This window comes from Euprymna scolopes, chromosome 19, assembly GCF_053919585.1.
Source record: "Euprymna scolopes isolate OS-2025 chromosome 19, ASM5391958v1, whole genome shotgun sequence".
Classification (NCBI taxonomy): Eukaryota; Metazoa; Mollusca; class Cephalopoda; order Sepiida; family Sepiolidae; genus Euprymna; species Euprymna scolopes.
In genome coordinates, this window is record NC_136500.1 from 59003749 (window position 1) to 59026198 (window position 22450).

At 31.2% G+C, this 22450-nt stretch overlaps 1 protein-coding gene across 16 annotated transcripts in view; it reads left to right on the forward strand.

Moving 5' to 3' along the window:
* Window positions 1–22450, forward strand: part of LOC145303601 (muscle calcium channel subunit alpha-1-like) — a 1244232-nt gene that overhangs the window by 1217618 nt on the left and 4164 nt on the right. The window lies entirely within an intron of this gene.

Below are 22450 nucleotides of genomic sequence, written 5' to 3' on the forward strand. Positions count from 1 at the left end.
ATCTGTGGCAGGAAAAAGTCAATTTGATCCTGGCAAATGATGATGATGATGATGAACTAAGTAAGGAACAAGCAGAATATTATATAGATATTGTAGCCAAGACCATAACATATCCGTTTCATGGGACATATCAATTTATAAGGACGACTTATGACAAGTATTTATTGATATTGGATTTGAACATGATCATATTGTAGGCCTTGGGTATATGCACAAAAAAAGGATTCATTAAAAAACATTTCAAAGAAATCCACCCTTCCCCTGCAAAATATATATATATATATATATATATATTTTAAATAAATAAAAATTTGGTAAAACTTGTGAAAACGCAGCTTACACAACTAAATGTGCCTCGAAAAGTTTTGATTTTGAGAATTCAAGACTCGATATAAAGATCTTAAAATGATCTAAATTTGCGCAGTTTTTTGAGGATGTCCTTTATGATTTATCAAATGTTTAAATTTCGTCATGATTAAAGGTAAAACATATTCTCAGTGGTGTGAAAACATACTTCTTCCTTGCAGACCACTTCATAAAAAAATAAAAAAAAACAGAAGGTGTATATATATATATATATATATATATATATATATATATATATATATATTAAGTAATGTGATTTATAATTTAAAAGTTTTAAAATTTTTTAAATTTAACAATCAAAATTTAATTAAATTAAAAATCAGTTTCATCTGGCCCAATAAAACATAGAATTTCAACGCACAAACATTCTTTTAAAAATAACTCTCTATCAAACCAAACTACTCTATCCAACTATATTTGGCAACTAAAAAATAGCAATATTTCTTTCAACTTAAAATGGCAAATAATTGAGACTTGCAAATCATATAAACCAGGAGATAAATTTTGTACATTATGTACAAAAGAAACCCTAAAAATTTTAAAATATGAAGATATAAAAAGCACAACCAAACTGGTAAATTCAAGACACGAGCTTCTATCGTGTAATCATAAACGTTGGTTTAAATTTAATAAATATAAACCACCTTAAATTATTAAAAATTACTCATTAGTAAAAATAGATTTTTTTTTTTTTTTTTTTTTTTAATAAATTAAGTTAAACCAATTACCGCCCTTAGACTCGTAAATCAAATAATAAATAAAGCCATGACAATTATCTCCCCTTAAAAACTTGCAAAAAAAAAAAAAAAAAAAAAAAAAACTCTCTCTCTATAGATATTAACTGTAGCGTCTCTAAATCAAAATACGCTAACGGAAACAATTTACTGCACGAGCGTCGCCCTTTTAAAATTCATCATTCAATAAAATAAAAAGCTATAGCAAACATCTAAATGACTACTTTAAATACAGTTCCTGATTTCAAAAAAAGAAAAACCAAAAGGTAATTATATATCTATATATTTTTAAATCAAATTTATTATGTAAATTCAAAAATATATATATATATTTTTTTTTTTTTCTACTCATTTCTATCTCTAACCTATACAAATTTTCTTATAATTTTCTTATAAATTTTATATCCAAACCTTTTACTTCAATTTTTCAGATTCATCTGCCTTACTTTTAATGCTAGGTTTATTTTTGGTGTCTTTTCAATTCAATAGAAATCCTCCTAAATTTGCTGATGAGGAGACCGTGCTTACCAAAAAAACTATGTATAATTATTCTACGTGACTTCATGTATACCACAAATAAAAAGCACGGATTTCCGAAACGATCGTACAGATAATTGACTTTGTTGTTGTTCCTTCTTATGAAACTGATTTTTAATTTAATTAAATTTTGATTGTTAAATTTAAAAAATTTTAAAACTTTTAAATTATAAATCACATTACTTAATATTGAATTAGCTCTAGGACATTTAACTATCGAGCTTATTATATATCTAAATTACAACGAGCATTTCCTGTATTTTAATTAAACTAGTAATTTCACTATTACATTAAAATACACTTAGCTCTTTAGACTATTATTCTAATCTCCTTTAAATTATATATATATATATATATATATATATATATATAAAATAAAAAGTATGTATATATGAAATAAAATAAAAAGTATAAATATGTGTGTGTATATATATATATATATATATATATATATATATATATATATATAAACAGATGAGATACATCAGCTGAAAAGAGCGTTTGATATGGGGACCTAAAACAGTTCCCTATTATCAAGTTTGAAACCAATGGTACTGATGACTTATCTAAACTTTCTGAAAATAAATATATATATATATATTTGTCCACGAATAGTACTGTTTCACTGTTTACAGCTCATCGGAGCAACTAGACAAGCAAGTGCTTCAAGCAGGGATCAAAACCTGACCATCGAGCGGACGGTCTACACTTCTACCCCTGTGCTATCATACAGTATCTGCTCAATGTTTAGCAAAATTTAGTTGTCAACAACATAAACATCTTTTCAGCGAGTCGGAGAGCTTGAACTAGTTTTACCTAATGAGCAATACCTTAAGATTAGCGGACCACCGATAATTTCCTTACAAGAAATTTACCAATGTAGGGAGTAAAATATTGTCATCCACAGTCAGCACTCTTTCGCTGTTTACTCCTCATCAGTGCAGCTAGACAAGCAAGTACTTTCAGCCAACATTGAAACAGGATCGTCGAGCTGACAGTCAGTGTGGCTAGACAAGCACATGCTTCAAATAAATATATATAGCATTCAAACACTCTGCATAGATATGGAATCATTCTTACCAAATGTCATGTTCTTATGTCTAATAATCCTAGAATATGCTTTCCCACACACAAATACTACTCCTGTGTTAATATAAATTTTAAATCTTTATATTTTATGTTTCGAAATTTTTGAGATGTGGATTGATAATTTGGACTACTATTCTCACTTTGGTTGTTACATTCACAACATTTCAATTAATATAATCTCCTCCAGGTACATCTAACTTGTGACCATTCTATTCGAACTTAGGAATATGTATATCAAACTCAGGAGCTTATATGGAATTTCAAACTGAATTCTTTATTTGATCCATGGGGGATTATTGTTCTCATTCTGTTGCCCATGATCAATAAGAAGTGTTAATTTTTGTCATTCTTGGTTATTATTGATTGTAGTAAGGATTTGACCTTTAGTAGCTTGGTGCTACCAGATTAGGCTGTCTAAAGATACAGGCTTTTTGACCTGAAATACATCAACCATTGATATTATTGTTTTTTTTTTTGTTTTTATTTTCCTTTTGCAAAACTTGATCATGTTCTGCAAAGCCCAAAACAAAAACGACAATTTTCCTCTATAAAACACCCAAACTAAACACCATGAATAAATATTTACTGGTATTAAGAACTTGAAACATGAATTTTATTTTCCAAATTTACTAGACTTAATCTGAAAAAGGGTCGATATGCTGTAAAACAAAACAACTAACCCAAATACTATGAATAAATATTAGAAGATATAAAGAAATTAAGCATAACTTTTTTTTTTCAAAATGACTTCATTCGCCATTAAATAACCTAAACAGGGTTGATATGCCATAAAACAAAACAACCAAACCATAGTTAGACTCTCATATAAAAATGATTGTTAACGAATGCCTTTATGACAGACGATAATAAAAATAAGAAAAATTAACATTTTACGCAGTCATGGTTGACAGAAAGAGAACAAGTTATCTGCCCTACCCCGTGATTGAAAAAAAATGTTCAGATCCAAATTCTATACCAGTTTGCAAGTTTGATACAAAGATTCCCAAATCCGACTGAAATTGTTCCCAAGTTTGAAAAAAATGCACCCAAAGAAGGTCATATATTGCATTTAGTGAAACATTGTGAACATAGCAACCAAATAGATGAAAATTGTAGTCTGAATAAGGCAAATAATAGTTTGTATTTTCCCTCAACAGTTTTAACCCAATGTGAAATAAGATAAATTCCAATGTTTGACAATGAACCCACATCCTCCATAATGAGATTCATCAAACTAAATGCTTATTGATCCAAACAAGTTTATTTTAATCTCAATTACTAATTTGAATGGTCATTTTTATTCAAAACTAACAACCATTTGTTGTTTCAAATCCTTAATTTTGTCTTTGATGTGAATTTCTTTGTACCATCATGTTTATTACGTGAATTTTGTTCATTTGTTCTAGTACCTTCTACAGGACATGATTATTTAGATGTGTTCATTTAAAACACTCTGTTATTGAGATGTATTAGTTTATACCTACCTACCACACAGGGGCAAGATATGACAAATGATCGTTTTTGTTAATATGCAAATTATTCTGATCTGATCTACCCTTTACAGTTCTCTTCAAACTCAATAATGCATCAGCAATGGCTCGCAAGAATTCTTGCCAAAATCTTTAAAGCTATGTTAAGTAGAGTTATGGGCTTATAATTATCTGGTTCTTTCCTTCCATATCTGTCTTTTTTCTTCAGCAATGTGATCACTCTTTTGGTAAGGGATGGAGCCCTTATCAAACCGATGGTTGAGCCTGTACTTCAGAAGAGAAATGAATAAATGCAACTCAACACCTAATTGGTACTCAAGGGCAGTTTAAAAATCAACGGCAATCCCTTTGGCATGCTCTCATTTTACCTATTTTACTTCTCGGCAATGTTGGAAATACTACTTGGAAGGCAAGTCTCCTAAGAATGAATCTAGCTTTAAATAATATGCATCATTAGATTGTTAAAGTTAAGCAACGTTGGGCCTGGTCAGTATCAGATGGATGACCAGGAAATACCAGGTACTGTATTTAAGAGGATCTCGACACATCTCTGCAAAAACTGCAAAGATTTAATGTCCTTATCTTCCTTTATTAGGCTGTACAGGCAATTAGAAACTGCTTGTGAATTTAATATTCCCATGGCACTTCATCTTTCGGAGGAAATCGGCTCAACTCCCCTAGGGTGAATGTGGTTTAAAATTGGCTAGAATAACCTATTTTATTGTTTTCATTTCTTTGTGTGTGTGTATTTATATATATATGATGATTGCTTCATCTTTGCTGATGATTGCCGTTCTGCCCAACAAAAAAAAAAAACCATTAACCCCATCCCCCAGTTCATCTAACATGGCCACAAAGGTGGCTCTTCAAACCAGCAGTCAACTGACATGGCTTGAAGCAAAGATGACACATAAAGTCAAGTGTTTGCCCTGGGTTAACTGGACCACTCTGTGGTATTGTGTCCCTGTGCACAACCATATGCCTCTTTAGACCCACGAGCATCCAAATCTTTCACAGACCCTTTACACAGATTTCTCTTTAGTTCTGCCTGTTCCAAGTTCTTTGTCTCCAATATCTTGCAACCCTCCGAGACAACTCCTCGCCATTCATTCCTATTCTCAGCTATCTCTTCCCATCTTTCAACATTTATGCAAAGCTTCTTAGGATTGTCTTTTAAACAGTCCCTGAATCTCCTCCTTGGTTTGTGCTGTGAGCGCTTGCCAGCCACCTACTCACTATAGAACAGGTGCTTTGGTAATCTGCAGTCATTCATACGGACAACATGCCCAGTCCAGCACATCTGATTGTTGGTTATCATGCTTCCAGTACTTGAACAGCCCACTCTCTGAAGGACAGCAGTGCCCAGTGTTATTGATTGCCATTTTATGTTAAGGATCCTCCCTTAGCAGCTGTGATCGAATCTTTCAAACTGCTTCAGTTGGTGTTGATAAATGGTCCACGTTTCTGATGAGTATAATAGGGTGGTTAGCACTCATGTCTGATAAACTGCTACTTTTGTTGGGTAAGTAATACATCCATCACGCCATAACCGTTTTTCCAACTTGCCAAAAGCAACAGAAGTCTTCTGGATGCGAGCATGTATCTTAGAAACCAGCAAGCCATCACTCGACAAGGTGTTATCAAGGTAAACGAATGTGTCAACGACACCTAATCTGGTGCCATCAATATAAATGTTAGGTTTGCAGTATGGAACACCCATTGGTGGAGTAAACATTACCTTGGTCTTCTTCAAGCTTATAGTGAGACCAAAGGAAGAGCATGCTGCTGAAAATCTGTTGATGAGCAGCTGCATGTCCTCTTCAGGTTATATGTATTAGGTTGACGCAAAAGTTTTAGTGGAATTTTTAATTTTGATTTCAAATGATGTATTTTCGGCGGACGTTGTCGAGAGTATCCCCACCTCTAAATTCTACAATTTTCACTTTTTTTTTTACTGTTAATATTGATTACAGACTTAAGTTTCAGATTATAAAAAAAAAAAAAAAAAAACTTTCATAACTTTTCACGTGGGGGTTCGGTTTTCAATTATAACATTGTACTAAATTGAAAACAAACTTTCTGACCATGATAAAAAAATTTTTTTTAAAATTGCAACTCTCTCTGATGTGACCGGAAGGCAGGGGTTAGAATGGAGGGGTTAAAAAAAAAAAAAAGGAAGATTTCTTTACCCTTCACTCCTCCCATTCTCATCTATGTATCTACCCCTTTCTCTCATCTATGTATGTATCTATCTACTCCACCTGGTCAGAAAGTTTGTGTTCTATTTAGTACAACGTTATAATTGAAAACTGAACCCCCATGTGAAAAGTTAAAAAATTTATTTTTTCAATTTTTTTTTATAATCTGAAACTTAAGTTTGTAATCGATGATATTAACAGGAAAAAAGTTTTTAAGAAAAAGTGAAAACTGTAGTATTTAGAGGGGGGGGGTAATCTCGACACTATCCGCTGTATTTTAAAATCAGTTTTTGTTATAAAACCTTTACTTTATATATCATTTTAAAGACCGTGTTTTGTTCTATCTAATCATTTGAATTACAATCATTTTAAAACAATTATGTTCTATTGAATACAAACTGAAAAAAAAGCAAATTCATACAATTTTCTATTTCAATTCAAGCTAGGCCAAAAAGCTGCTGAAACAGCTCGCAATATCAATGAAGCATTTTACCCAAGAACCACTACTGAATGCACAGCACAATGGTGGTTTAAGAAATTTTATGGCAGAGATGAGTCTTGGAGGTTATGAGTAGAGTGGTCAGCCATGGGATGTTGACAATGATCAATTAAGAGCCTTATTGGAAGCTAATCCACACACAACTGTTCAAGAATTTGCTTCTGAATTAGGCGTAACGTATATGACTATTTCCAACTACTTGAGCAAGATTGGAAAGACAAAATGACTTGATAAAAGGTTGCCTTGCGAATTGAATGACAACTAATAGAAACCCCGGTCTGAAGTGTCCTCTTCCCTTCTTTTATGCAACAAGAACAACTCGTTTGTCAACCTGGTTGCGACTTGCAAAGAAAAGTGGGTTCTTTATGACAACCTGTGATGCTCATCACAGTAGTTAGACGCCAACGAAGCTGCACAACACTTCCAGAGTTCCACCAAAAGATTATGCTGACTATTTGTTGGTCTTTGACCAGCCTCATCCACTGCAGTTTTTTGAATGCAGGTGAAACCATTCTCAATTTCTTTGATTGCTCAAGTCTGACGACCGGTAAACATGTTCCAACCATGTTAATCTCTTTTTCCAAGCAATGTTGTTGATCTGTTAATATTATAATATTCTTTCTAACATCTGCATATCAGTCTATCTTGCAAAGTTACACCAACGATAGTTCTTGAAGATTACATTTCAATGCTTCCGCTCATTGTCTACCAATTATAGTTCATGTTTCACTTGCTATCCAGCAAAAAGAACTTAATGCTAATAATGCCCATTTCAGGACAGGGAAAATTAATTCCCTCCAAACAGAACAGTTTTATACCATTTTTATGTCCTCTTGCAAAGATTAGAAGCAAGATATAATAATACTAAACCTTAAGTTTAGAATCCTTATTCCAATGTCGATCAAAATCCATTACATGATTTTGATTCTAGAAAATATCTATAATTTAAGGTGTTTTATGAAAAAAATTTTTAATTTATGGAATGTTGCTTTATTGGTGTCTAATGACTATGGATCAAATTCAGTGCAAATCTGATTTATTTGAATTTTCAAATGGTCAGTTGTACCCTTTGTATCCATATTATGCCCCCTTCCAAAACCCTTTAAAATACTCTAAAGAAACTGAAATTGGGAATATATTTATTAATTGATGTCTAATACCTATTATAATTTTAAAAAAATTGGAGGTATATGAATTTTCACAAAGGTTTCCCCCCTCATTTTTTAATTCTTGCATAAATTAAATATAGCCCACATAACGACTCCTTACGCCTATCAGCTACCTTCTAAAATTCATCATGATTGGTTAATTAGTTTAAGAAAGAATTCTGTAGATACAAATATATAAACGTATCTAATTGTATATAGTGAGTGGGGGTAACTAAAGTACATCTACTGAAAATTTCCTTGATTTATCGACTCCTCCGCACACACACATCCTACCTCACCCCCCAAAATCCAAATTTAATGTTTGTTTTAAAAAATCGTATACTCTTAAAACAGATCAAAAATGCATCTACAGAAAAGTTAATAGGTTTTTAGTTTTTTGTAGTTTTCATCTATCAATAATATAAAAGACAAATATATGTATGTATGTATGTATGTATGCATGTATGGTCATGTTATATGCTACTGGTACCATGTAACCCAGTACTACCTGCCTCATGGTCGGGTCACCAACAACTAAACTGGTTCCCTCACCAGACTTGTTTGGTGAGGAGGGTGGCTAAAACTTCCAAAGGGTGAATGAACCCTTTTTCGGGGTCAACGGCCAACTAGCACCGTGTGTGTTTGTGTGTATGCATGTGTGTGTTGGGGTGGAAAGGGCTCCCGTAAGCCGTGGTGAAGGCAACCTTTCTAGAAGCAAATCTCCGATTTAAAAAAAACAGAAAGCGGGAGATCAGTACCCGCATAAAGCTGGTCTGCAATTTAACTTGTTGCTGGCTATCTTGCTCTTGCTTGTTGCTGGATCTCAACATTTTGAAGCGAGAGAGAGACTTAGCTGTCGTACAAAACTAATACTCTGTAACATCATCTGTATAGATACTCCCTCAGACATTTGTCTATTAAAATGATCCTGTGACGATGGAAGTCATTTTTGGGCTCATGGACTTTAAGTGTATGAGAGAGTAGCAATCATCATGTATGTATGTATGTATGTATGTATGTATGTATGTATGTCTCACTAAAACTTGAAAAATACTATAAAAAAAAGTTATTTTTTAAATTAGCATAACCTCAGAAAAATAATATCTAAAATTTATAAAAAAAAAAAAAAAAGATTCATTTTTGTGTGGGAGGGGGTCAAATGGCAATTTATATCGGTTAATTTTATCAAGAAGTAAACACTCTTTTTTAATGTTATCATGTAAAGGAGTGTAACTCTGATTTTTTTTTTTTTTTTTTTCATAAAATTATTTTCCTTACCACCTATTCCAGTTATGTATGCTTGTGTCCAAAAAGAGGAATGGGATGGCAAAGAGAAAAGGGAGGGAGAGAGAGGTAAAAGTTATATTACACTTTGCCCCAGGGAATGCTGGATAATCTTACTAGGCTATTATATAAAGGACATTTGTGTGTGTGTGTGTGTGTGTGTGTGTGTGTGTGTGTGTGTGTGTGTGTGTGTGTGTGTGCAGCCATCCAACTAAAGCTCAGAATGTACCAAAAACGCATTTATAAACTTGACATAATATATTAAGTATGATCTGAGTTGGTTGAGATTGGAAAGAGGCAAAAGAAGAAGTGATAGGAAAAATTATCTTTCATTCTTATTGGTAGTTGGTTTGGGGGGGGGCACAGAAACTAGGTCAAACAGTCAGTCAGCTGCTGAGGACATTTTCATTGTTTATATTGTATTCAACCATTTGCTAAAGAGAGGGAGAAAGGGAGAGGGCAATCAAGAGGGGGATGTTCTTACTGGTAGTTGTTTCAAAAACATGATTGAAACTAGGTCAAACAGTCAACTTCTGATAACATTTCTTTCTATAGTATTCAATAAGTTGCCAAAGGAAGGGATAGAAAGAGGTGTTGTTGTGGGTGAGAGGGTGTTTAAAAATTATGTGACTGAGGATACATTACAAGAGAAAGGATTTAAAAGAAAGGTGGGTACTTATCCAGAACCTGACCCAATTTCACTTTGGCATCTTCTGACTTGATTTCGTAAGCAGCTAAAAAAAACCTATGCGAACACCACACTGCAAAAGACGATAAAGTGAAAACATTAAAAATAAAATTGTAAAACAAAAAAAGTTAACGTAAGTGTAATTATATGAACAAAAAACTTTTTTTCTTTTTTTTTTTAGGAAAAGTATATAAAAAGTTTATTTTTTTCTCAAAAGAAGGTTTCAAATGAATATTTTTTATGATGGAAAAATGGAAATAGCAGTGAAAGAAAACAATTTTTTTTTTTTTTCAGTTTAAAGTATTTTTTGTTCAAGAAAAGTATATGAAAAGTTGGCATTTGTGCACTACTGAGAAGGAACCATTTTTGGGGGTTTCTAGTCGGAACATTAGGAGATTGCATAGTAGGGGCAGACAAATGCAATTTCAGGACCGAATCGAAAATCTCACAATAATAAATGTTTTTTATTTGTTTTTTTTTTGTTTTTTTTAAGTTTTGTTATACATTTATTCAATTAAAATGTATTGAAGAAAATTATGATAACACAAAGTACTTATTTTTTAACACAAAATAAAGATTTAAAAAAACTTTTTCATTACAAAGTCAAAATTCTGAAATTTTCATAACTAATAAAATATAATTAAACTTTTTTTTTTTAAATGAATGAATAAAATTGTCAAAATGTCATTTAATATTTATTAATATTTTTAATGCATTGTTGAAATGCATGTGAATTCAAACAAAAAAAAAATTTTTATTTTATTTTTTTTTTTTTTAATTTTCAATTTTCATAAAGTCAAAACGTTGTCTGTGATCAATGAATGAAAGTCGTCTGTCCCTGCTGTGCACTCTCCAAATGTCCAAACTGAAAACCAAAAAACTGGCGACTTCATAATAGAGCACAAGTGCCGAAAATTATTTTTATTTATTTATTTTTTTTTTTTCAAGAAAAGTTTCAAATAATTCATTTTTAACCTATGATGAGAAACTTGCAAATAAATATTTTTAATGATATAAAGAATGACATTTTTTCTTTTCAAAGAAAATTAACTTTTTAAACGATTTTTCTTTTGTTTTCACTAAATTTTGTTTTTTTGTTTTTTGAGGGGGGGGTCGGTCTTTTTACTTCAAAAGGTTTCCTGTTGATATTTGTTTTCACTAAATCTGTAAAAGGTTTAATTTTATTTTCACACAACGTGCTATAATTCATTTTCAATTAAAAAAAATTTATCGCAATGACTTTCAACATGTCATCTGTTGACCGGTAACTGTTGCTTGGCTAATCACGTTGACATCTTCTGATTGCGTACCATAACCTGCCAACGCAAAGTTGGGTCAGATTCTGGATAAGTATTAAAAAATATTACACACACTTTCAATCCTCTGAGATGTTTCCCTTTATCCCGCAATATTCCTATTAACATGGTATAAAAACTGATCACTGACTTTCAGCCCATTGACTTACCCTTTCTTTCAACACTTTTGGAAATTGAAGTCACATCTACAAAAACAGGGAAAAAATAATACATTTCTTTCGTTTGTCAAGTCATTTTCACATAAATTCTGAAACCAGAGTACTTACATAAATAAGTTTCAGTTTGAAGAAAGGTGTTAAAATGATATTGTGGGTCTACGTTCATGGTAGGTGTCTATAAAATCGAAATATTTTTAAGTATGACAGAAAAAAGAAATAAATAATGCAACTGTTCACAATTTTCACAGTTTCTGTATATCTACTTAACACATCACTCAATAAATCCCTGTCTTAACTAATAAAATAACAATTTTGAAGCAAAATTCCTTAACGTATTCTCTTTCTAGTATAATACATTGGATTCTAACAATTTAACACTTTTTTTTTTTTTTTTTTGTAGCATGATTTTTCTTTGACCTTAAAATACACCTCAGTTACTGATATAAATTCATTACTAGAGCCAAATCTCTTTCTCTTAGAGTATTCTTTTAAGGACTGCGAATAGGCAGTAGTCATTGGGGACCGGATCTATGGAATAGGGTGGGTGCGTAGCAATTTAAAGTACAAATTCATGTAATCATTCTGACCAACTTGTGGCATGGTGCATTTTCTTGGTGAAAACATACTTTTTTCTTCATTTTCAGGCATTCTTTAGCGATTTCTTCCTACAAATACACTGATAACGCTATATAATATTTTTTATTTGGCCATGTGGTTCTTTTCTCATAGTCATCAATGGATAAAATACTTTGTATATTCCCAAATACGGGGGTCAAAACCTTGCCTGCTGATGTTTTTGTCTTGAGTTGCTTTGGACGACTTTCAACTGTTATTGTGCGTTTAGCTGACTTTTACTTTAATAATATTATTTTTAATTACATTAACCTTATTTTTTGTAAATTATTCTATTTTTAAATATAAAAAAATGCAATAAAAATCAAACTGAAGAGCATTTTGCTAGCATACATTGTTAGTGGCTGGGACAAATTGTTTGCCCCATAATTAGTGTAGTGTTAGCCTCTCTTTTTGCTTTTCCAGTTTTTAACCCCCTCATATAATCAACTGATGTATTGTAAAACAAAATACATTTAATGCTACTATATTTATTTAAAACCATGTTTTCGAGGCAGAAACTTGTACATTGAAAAAAAAAATCCATTGTGTTTTACAACTTAACATATTTTGCATCTGGGACAACTGCCCTTTCTCACCCCACCCTTGCATTATGCTTCTGCTTTGAACTATGCATATATAGTAATGGCTATTTCTTTTTTCTTTTTTTATTACTTGGAACTTATGTAGTAATGGATATTTTTTTTACTTAAATTTTACATATATAGTGGGAGTGGTGGTGTTTTTTCCTAATACATGGAATCCAATATCAACAGGGTAGTCAACCTTTGGTTCATGTAGCCACATGATCACCTATGCAAATGTTGTAACTGCATTTCCCCTTTATTGTTTTTACTTTTTTGGTCTGACCATCGGTGCAGGAACATGTCTGCCGAATCCCTCATAATGGCTATTTTTTAATTAGAATTTATGCATATATTAATGGCTATATTTTAAACAAATATTCTCCATTTTTCTCATATATTTTCTGGCATTACTAATATATATATATATATATATATATATATATATATATATATATATACACACACACACACACACACACACACGAGGTGCCTTAAATAAGTTTCCAGACTTTTTTGTATAGGCAATTTTATTGATAGTACACACCCATGAAACTCTAGTCCCATTCAAAGTAATCTCCTCCAGTTGCAATGCACTTTTCACACTGTTCCAACTTCTGGAAGGCTGTCATGAAAGTCCTTGTGTGAGTGTGTCAATAGCCTTTGTCATAGCCTCTTTCATCTCCTCAATTATTTCATAACGACAATCTCTAAGGTTTTCCTTGAGCTTAGAGAATAACCAAAAGTCACAGGAAGCAAGGTATGGACTATAGGGAGGGTGAGGAACTGTCTTGATGCCCATTTTGGTCAAATAGTCTGTGATAAGGATGGAGTTGTGGACTGTTGCACTGTTCTGGTGGAAATGCCACTGACCCAATTTGAAGAGTGTTGATCTCTTCTGACGGAATCACTTCCTGAACTCCGTTAAAACGTCAACATAGTATTTGTTGTTAACTTTGACCAGTAGGAACCCAGTGCATGTAGATCATGTCTGTGCTGTCCAAAAAGGGTTTATCATGTTTTTGGGTGGATTTGCTCTGTCTGGTCTTCTTGGGTCTGGAAGAGCCAACATGCTTCCACTGGGAACTCTGTTTCTTGGTCATAGCAATAGATCCAGCTTTCATCGCAGGTCACTAGAGCATCAAGAATAGTGGGATCTGAATTGATCATCTTGATCATCTCTCTGCTGTTATGATGATGTCTTTCTTTCTGATCTGATGGAATGATGGAATAACTAATATTTATTGATTTAAACGACCAGCCAAACTAAAATTTAGAGATCCCCCCCCCCCGTATTGTACGTTTAAGAAAATATATGCACATTTAATATGAGATTTTACGGTAATCGGAAAAAAATAACTACTTCATAGTTAAATATTTAAAGATTTATAAAGCATTGGAATCGACATCGGTAATTGAATCAGAATCAGGAATTTAGTATGGAATCAGAATCGGGGTAAAATATTGGAACAGTCCCATCACTAATACTACTTTAAACTCCAACGTCCTCTCCCTACCACTCCCCCTTCTTTTCTAACTCCCCTTTATCTACGATTTTTCCATTCTTATTTGACTTTATAACTTAGTCCATCTATGAATTCTGACGATGCTAGTTGGATTTTTTCCTCTCTTTGAGGATTTTCCTCTAGCTGAAACAATTTGTAAACTCATTCTGGACTCACAGTAATAAATTTCCTATATACTGCTCTGACTACACATTGAGCACTCTAGTCCGGTTTTTTCACCACTGGTAAATAAATATATATATATATATATATATATATACACACACATACACACTAACAATTACTCAAAATTCCATACAGATTCCCAAGTTCAACAAGAACAAATTAGATGAAATGTTGTGAGAATAACAACCAAGATGAAATCAATAATTCGAATAATCAAAATAATCAATCCTCATCAAAATGTTTTGAGTTTTATTTTGACTATAATAGACAGTTTGTGTCTGTATTTTACATACCCAAAACTATAAGTATTATTTCATAAAAACACGGTGTTGCATAACAATAGTCATAATATGTCTGTACTGATATAATTAAATATAATAACAGTTGTTATTTAACACCATGTCGCTTTCAAATATTATGAATTTTATAAAAAACCTATAATGTATACTATATGTATAGCCTATCTCTCTAGGGGGATGCAATGAAAACAAAGTTCTATTTCAAGATCAGGCGCGACTTTTCTAAAGTAAATTTTATTATGGAGTCAATGGTGGTATTACTGTTGTTTTAGCATCCACATCAGGCATTCATAAACGACAAAGTTTTACTTTATTTTATTTATTACTTGAAAATTAAAACTTATAGGAAGTGAAAAATAAGAATAAAAATGGCAATGTGGGGTTCAGGGCTTGGGGCACATTGCTGATATCGTTTAGAAGGAATAATATAAGCATACAGTCCTGAACTCTCTATCATAAAAAAGAATTATCTTGAAGACTAAATTCCTTGAATAAAACTTGAATTCTTAAGATGTTTTTCACGTCTATTAACACGCTATATTATTTTTGTTTATTATTTTGAAACGATTTTTAAAATTTCTTTTAAAGAGGTATACAATTCGATTAATTATAATCGTTTTAAAACAGCGTCTCTGAAGACATGTGATCATCAAATCTATACATTTTTGTGAACACTTGATCAATTCTCACTACTTTTTCTTAGAATCAGAAATCGAGTTAAAATAAGACTAAACAGTTCTTCATAAAGAATAAGAAATCAGATTATGAATGGGAAGAAATTAAGTCTGAAACTCTGTGTGTGTGAAATATAGGTGCTTCCTTGTGTGTTTTTTTTAGAGCTGGCGAATTTTAAATCGGTAACTCTATTTTCTTTAATTGCAAATTTAGCAACTATCGGTTATTTTTAGTTTAGCTTGGTTTGGTAATTTATCATGAACCAGCGTTTGCAAATTTGTGCACAATATGATCGATTTACTGAAACATTTGACAAATGAACAATTTCATAAAATGGATCTGTCAACTGGCCACCTAGTTCATGCAATTTAACCCCATTAGATTATTTTCTTTTGGGATATGTAAAAGTCCCATGTCTACACTAATAATCCAGACACAATAGACCAGTTAGAAGACAGCATTTGACGCATCATTGTTGAAATACAACCTAATTCAGTATATAAATTTTATGAACATTGAACCTCTAGATTATACCATATATGTGCAAGCCATTATTACCCAATATTTCATTTAAGTAATGAATGCCATTAAAAATTAATCTTTATAGTAAACCACATGTTTTTATAATAAAAATTATTTTTCTGTAATTTACAATATTTTGAAGCTTACTGTCTCTAAAAAAAAAAAACCTAAAATATATATATATATATATATATATATAACTACTTCATTTATTCACATAAATTTAATATACGAAAGTATAGATTTATGCGTAAACTTTAAGTATTTACTTCAAAAGTGCTCAATACGTAGGTAGAGCTAGTTAGTAATTTATAAAATATATATGGCGATTAAGCTACACTGAATATTCTGCGTTTCATCCAACTATAGGATTCGTCAGGCTTATGCGCGAATTCTGTGGTTGCTTCTTGTTTTTATATATGTTGAGGATTTCTAGTTGGCCAATCAGCTTTCTAGTATCCACCGCGCTCCTTCCTATCAGCCAATGGGCATGCATTTTATCAAACAAAGGATCTGTTTTAGAACTAGGTTAGTGGTTTTAGGTAGACGTTCTCCTTTTTTTTTTTTTTTTATACATATAAATATACCTATGTGTACACACATACATGCACATATATATATAGTGTAATTTAACAGGAGGTGTGTGTGTATATATATATATATATATATATATATATATATATATATATATATATATATACACACACACACCTCCTGTTAAATTACACTCCAGTTACCACAAAAAGTTGATCCGCAATCATGATTTTAATTTCTTATTTCTTAAATATAGGCGAATTTCTATATTTTCTATTTCCATGAGCACCTTACATGTGTTATTGTGCATATAGCTTATACTACCATCACACAAATCATCAGAGGCAGACAAGTATCAGACAGTCGCACATAAATGGAATAGAATGTAGAAAAAAAAATTGCTCCAAGGAAGGAAAATATAAATTACAGGAATTTGATAACATTTACTAAAAAATTATATCTAAGTGAAGATATGCCACCCCCAAAAAGCAGATACACTCGATTGCATAAGGAAAACGCCTAACAGCAGCAATTCAAAATGGCACTGTGGGATGTTTTCCTCGGTTATTGTTATTATTTTACTCACTATTTTCACACAAGTCATTATCAGTAATTGCTTACTGATAATAACCAGAGGAGTCCGAGTGACAACAAATCTCCTTGGATTTCTGATACTTTCCACCTCTTTTAGTAATCATTGCAAATCATTTTGTGCTATCGAAAAAGCTGTTTACCATTGATTTCTCACTTGACATTTGGACTTATCTAGAATTTGAGTGATAACGAGCCTCCCAAAGGTTCCAAAACTTTCATACTCTTTCAGAGGAAGTCTGGTTGGTGCTCTCTTGCTCTCCTCGGCCTTTCTATTTTTTTTTTTTTTTTTTTGTGTGCCATTCAAATGAATTTTTTGTTATATCAGCCGAGGCTGGTATCATTGCATGTGTGTGTGTGTATATATGTTTGCATTTATTTTTTGTATGCAGATGTCAGTTTATGGAATTTTGTGGAGTTTCAGTTTTTTGGGCTCGTGATTTTTTTTTGGTTCATCTGTAATTAATAAATGTTGTTTATATGGGTTAGTTTCTGCGTTTAAGGATTTTCCTTAATATTTCGGCTGTTTTCATTATGGCTATACATTGTATGGTCTCAATTTTCCCTTTGATTCCAATTTCTCCGAGATTTTTTCCAGGTTAATTATTATATATACATATGTTTTTACAACTTGTAACTTTTCCTTATTTGATTCTTAAGCAAAAAAAAAATCTTGGGTCATTTATTTAAAACTTAAATCATTAATTATTCAAGAAATTTATTGATATAACTGTTTCTGAATATAACTATTACTAATAATGATGAAGGCACGATAGGAGACGCTGTTTGAAAATAATTATCGTTAACTAAATTGTGCCCCCAAAATATTTTATTTTTAATTTTCTTGTGCGTAAAACTCTTGTAAAGCTATGAAAAAGATACATGTTGGTTTTGATAAGTTTTTAAAGACCAAGCGTTAGCACTCATATTATGCTAACAACTGAGTGGAACCAATTTAGTATGACACTATATCTGATGTCACACATACATCACACAGCGCATAACAAAACATTTTTTTCTTTTCAAATTGAGTTGCTCCCAGAATGACATTTTTTTTTTTTTAGTAACAATCCCAAACCATTTATATGTACTCCTTTTTTATTTTAAATATATATTCTTATATGAAATACATTCTTCAGATGCCTCAAGGAAATTCTTTAGTGATTCACTGTCTTCATTGCTGATTTTGGGTTTGGTATCATATCGGCTCAGACAGTAACTCTGGCTTGACTCTGGATGCGAAAGATTTGCCCTTGAAAGTTATCAGCCACTGACATTGCAAAAAAAAAAAAATCATGTTCTGTCTTTTCTTTTTAATAACATGTCAGTAGACATCAGCCTATAACAATATATTTATTTACTACGAAAAGTTTATACTTATAAGATGTTTTTAATTTTAAAAAGTAAAATCGCAAACATATTTTCTTTTTGTCTTGATAGTCTGGCACATGCAAATCAAATTACCAATAATTTATAACTTTTTTGAACGGATTGAATCGACATTGTACAAACACTTAGTTTTTATTCAAAACTTCCCTCTTTCTTTTGGATAAGTAACAAGAAATAAACATATGAAAATGACGAAATGATATGCAAATTTATTAACTAATAATAAGTAAACAAAAACTATGAGGGATGTTCCAAAAATAATACTTGCTATTTATTTTAACTCAAAAAGATGAAGAGCTACAAAGACAGGAGTGATACCATTAAAACGAGCGACCTTTTTTGCTGCAGAATTTTTTTTTTTTTTACATAATCGCTACCATTCTCAATGCACTTTTATCAGCAATGAACAAGAGCCTTGATGCTTTAGTTGTAAAAGTATGTTTCTCGCATAATGTGTTCTTCAGAGGTCCAAACAAGTGGAAGTTTGATGGTGTTAGGTTGGGACTATACCGTGGCTCAGATGATACTATCTAGCAGAATTTTGTCACACATTCTGTGGTCTTCAAACTTGTGTGTGATCTAGTGTTATCATGTTGCAAATGGAATGTTGTCCTTTTGTTTAGCCTTATACAAGCAATCCGGGCCTTCAGCTTTGACAACGTTTCCAGTGCACTGACTTTATTTGCTTCATGGGGAATAGCATGCTCTTGTTCTGTCAGCCATGACTGGATAGAGTTCCAAAATAATTTGCAATTGTATTTCTCAGTCGCTGAGGATTGAATCTTTAACATTCAGAAAAATATCACTTTACAATTGAATTTTTCCAAGTACTCGAACCTCTGCACCATGGGTCTACAAACCTACTACCCTCATAAAGTAAAAAAAAAAAAAAAAATTAAAAAAAAAAAAAAAAAAAGGTTCTATTCAAAATTCCATGCAGATTCCGAAGTTTAATAGAAACATTCCCGAGTTTGACAAGATACACCTGAAAAAGGTTGGAGGTAACATTGACTAAAATGTTTTGAAAATAACACTGAAGATGAGAACAGTAGTCTGAAGATTCCAAATAATATGAATAAAAATAAGTATTTGTACAATTTTGGGTTAGTCCCTTTAAAAAAGGTTACAAATTGTTGGCAAATTGATTAATTAACTGAAATGGGTAAAAATGCATAAAGAAATCGTTTGGCAGGTATGGACAATGAGCTTGATATGCCAGGTTAGAGTTCCATCAGACTACAGCATCCCTTTCATTAATATCCTTGGAAAAATTAATGTATTCTCTCTCCATCTATTAATTAAATTAATTAGTATGGTTAAATAGACTTTTGAGCCTTGGTTGTGCAATCAGTGTATGTATGATAAGGAAAAACTCTGAAGTAACACTATTTTTTCCTGCTTATCCTAACATTGTTTCCAGTCGTCCTGGACGTCTCCTAACCAATGAACTTAAGCAATGTTAGTTCATGAACACTGTCGTTGGTGATTATGCAATTCTTGCTTCACTATTTCAATGTACATATTTTGGGGTAATAATTAGCTAACATACTTCCTAACTTCTGGTGTGTTTGTTACTGGCAGCGGTGACAAGGCAAACCAGTTCCTTCGGGGTTTTCTCTCTCTCTCTCACTCACACACACACACACACACACACACACACCAATATCTCCTCTGTGCATGTATTCTTTTTTTATTATTTTTTCCGATCTTTTTTTTTTTTTTTATTTAATAATCATTGAAAAGATTTTTGGTCTTATTTTAATTAAAAATTATTGAAATTAGTTTTATTTTTATTAAGAATTATTGAAAACACTTTAAAATTTTAATTAAGAATTAATAAATTTTTTTTTTTTTAAGAATTATTGAAAAAATTTTTTGTGCTCTTTTATTTAAAAAAAAAAAAAGAGAGAATTATTGAAAACACGTTTAAAAATCTTTAAGTAATGAAGTAATGCCAGCCATAGATTTTTAAAAAAAATTTTATAATTTCATAAAGATATATTCCTTATAAATTTCAAATAAAATAAAAACTTATTTTTTAAATTTTATTATTAAAAGTACAAATAAAGACTAATTGTGCTATTTTCATCCATATAATTTTTTTAAAATTTTCATTGTATATTTTTCAGGAATATCCTTTTCTATTTTATTTCAATAAATCGCTTCACAATAGAAATACTGAAGAACAATAAATGTGAAGGAACTGATTTGCCTTGTCACTGCTTTCAGTAGCAGACATATTGAAAGTTAGGAAGTATGTTAGCTGACTATAACCTATTTTGGTTGCGTAGTCAAATTCAAGTATGTAAGTTTAATGAATAGCAAGCAATTCTAATATTTAATTCCAGAGCAATTATAAATTTAAACACTTTCTGGATCCTGGGTATAACCTTAAAAGACATCCAGTGATAAGACCCATTTGGGAGCCATGGGAAATGTGATAGTTATCATTACTCTCAGGTCCACTTTAGCTTGGAGTGGTAATAACTGTTAGGGCATCTGGTGCTATACAATCAGAGCATTGAATTCAAAATGGCAAATTGTGGTGGTTTTCTTGCCACATGTATAAAAGGATATGAACGTTTTAGTAAAAATGAAGAATAGCAAGTCGTTTCTTTTTAAATATCTGAAAATTTGTTATATCTATAAGATTCAGGTTTTGTAATTGTCAATGCTTTGATGCCATTATTTTATTTATTTTATTGTTTTAATTTAAAACTCATTGAATTCGATATGAGATTTTGTTTTTGTTGGAAACTTTTTCAATTCTGAATTTTCTAAGAGGTAATGTTATTCTGGGAACAAATGGATAGGATAATACTTGTTTTGTTTAGATTTGAAAAGGTGCTGTGTTTAAGTTCCGTTAATCTTGCAGTATATTTAACAACCAAGAAATCTAAAAAAATATATATATTACAACAAATAACTTTTATCTAGTGCATTAAAATTTAATTTTCATTTAACACAGATACTTTTAACGTTCTGACATTGTTTTCGAGTTTGTTTGTTTTTTTTGTTTCAAAATTAAATTTTCTCTAGAAAAGTGTTAGTAGTACTGTAAGTCATTTTTTTTTACTAACTTCATCTGAAAATAAGCTATTACCCACCCCCCCAAAAAAAGTGAACACCATTTTATTTTTGTGTTTTGATAAGCCATAATTACAAATTCAGATAATAAGACTTACAATCAGTTTCAACACTTTGAAAGTATACAAGTCAATAGAAAATGAAATTTTAATGCATTTGGTAAGAAGTTATTTGTTCTATATACATATATATATATATATATATAGCAAAAAGTTATGAGGAAAATTAAATTATGCAAATCAACATTCACTCAAATTTGTTGTTCAAAACAAGGAATACAACATGCAAAGATTATCTTCTTATTTCATGGAGTTTCAAAAGTTAGTTATTTTTTTTCTTCAGAGGAAAATAACTAAAGTACAGAATTGCTAGTTAGCACAAAATATTGAAAACTTTAAAAATTGTAATGTTCGAGAAAGCATTATTTTCAAGATATGGTTAAATCTTAAATATTGATATTAATTAATGTATTACTATTTTGAATATATATATATATATATATATATATATATATATATATATATATATATATATCACTTTTTAATAACACCGAACGTGATGCCATTATTAATTGCTGAGGATTTAGTTGTTTGTTTGTTTTTTTTTCTATAGTTTAAACATAAACCATTAAAAAGAAAATTGCAAAAAGAAAACCAAAATACACTTCCAATGTATATTTTTCCTAAGCTCTAATTGTATGTTCAACAAACATAAATTAGGTAAAAGGGATAAATAAGGGATGGGGCAGAAAAAAAACCCTATCGAGACGTCTTTCAGTCAACCCTTTTCAAGACTAAGGTTGGCAACGGGGGGGGGGGAGAAGGCATAGTTTACAAATGTAGTCAAAAGACCATAAATTAAGAGGGAGGGTAAAAAAAAGAAAGAAATTGTATAGGGAATAAGAGAAACAAACAATCTCAGCGAATACCCACATATATATATATATATATATATATATA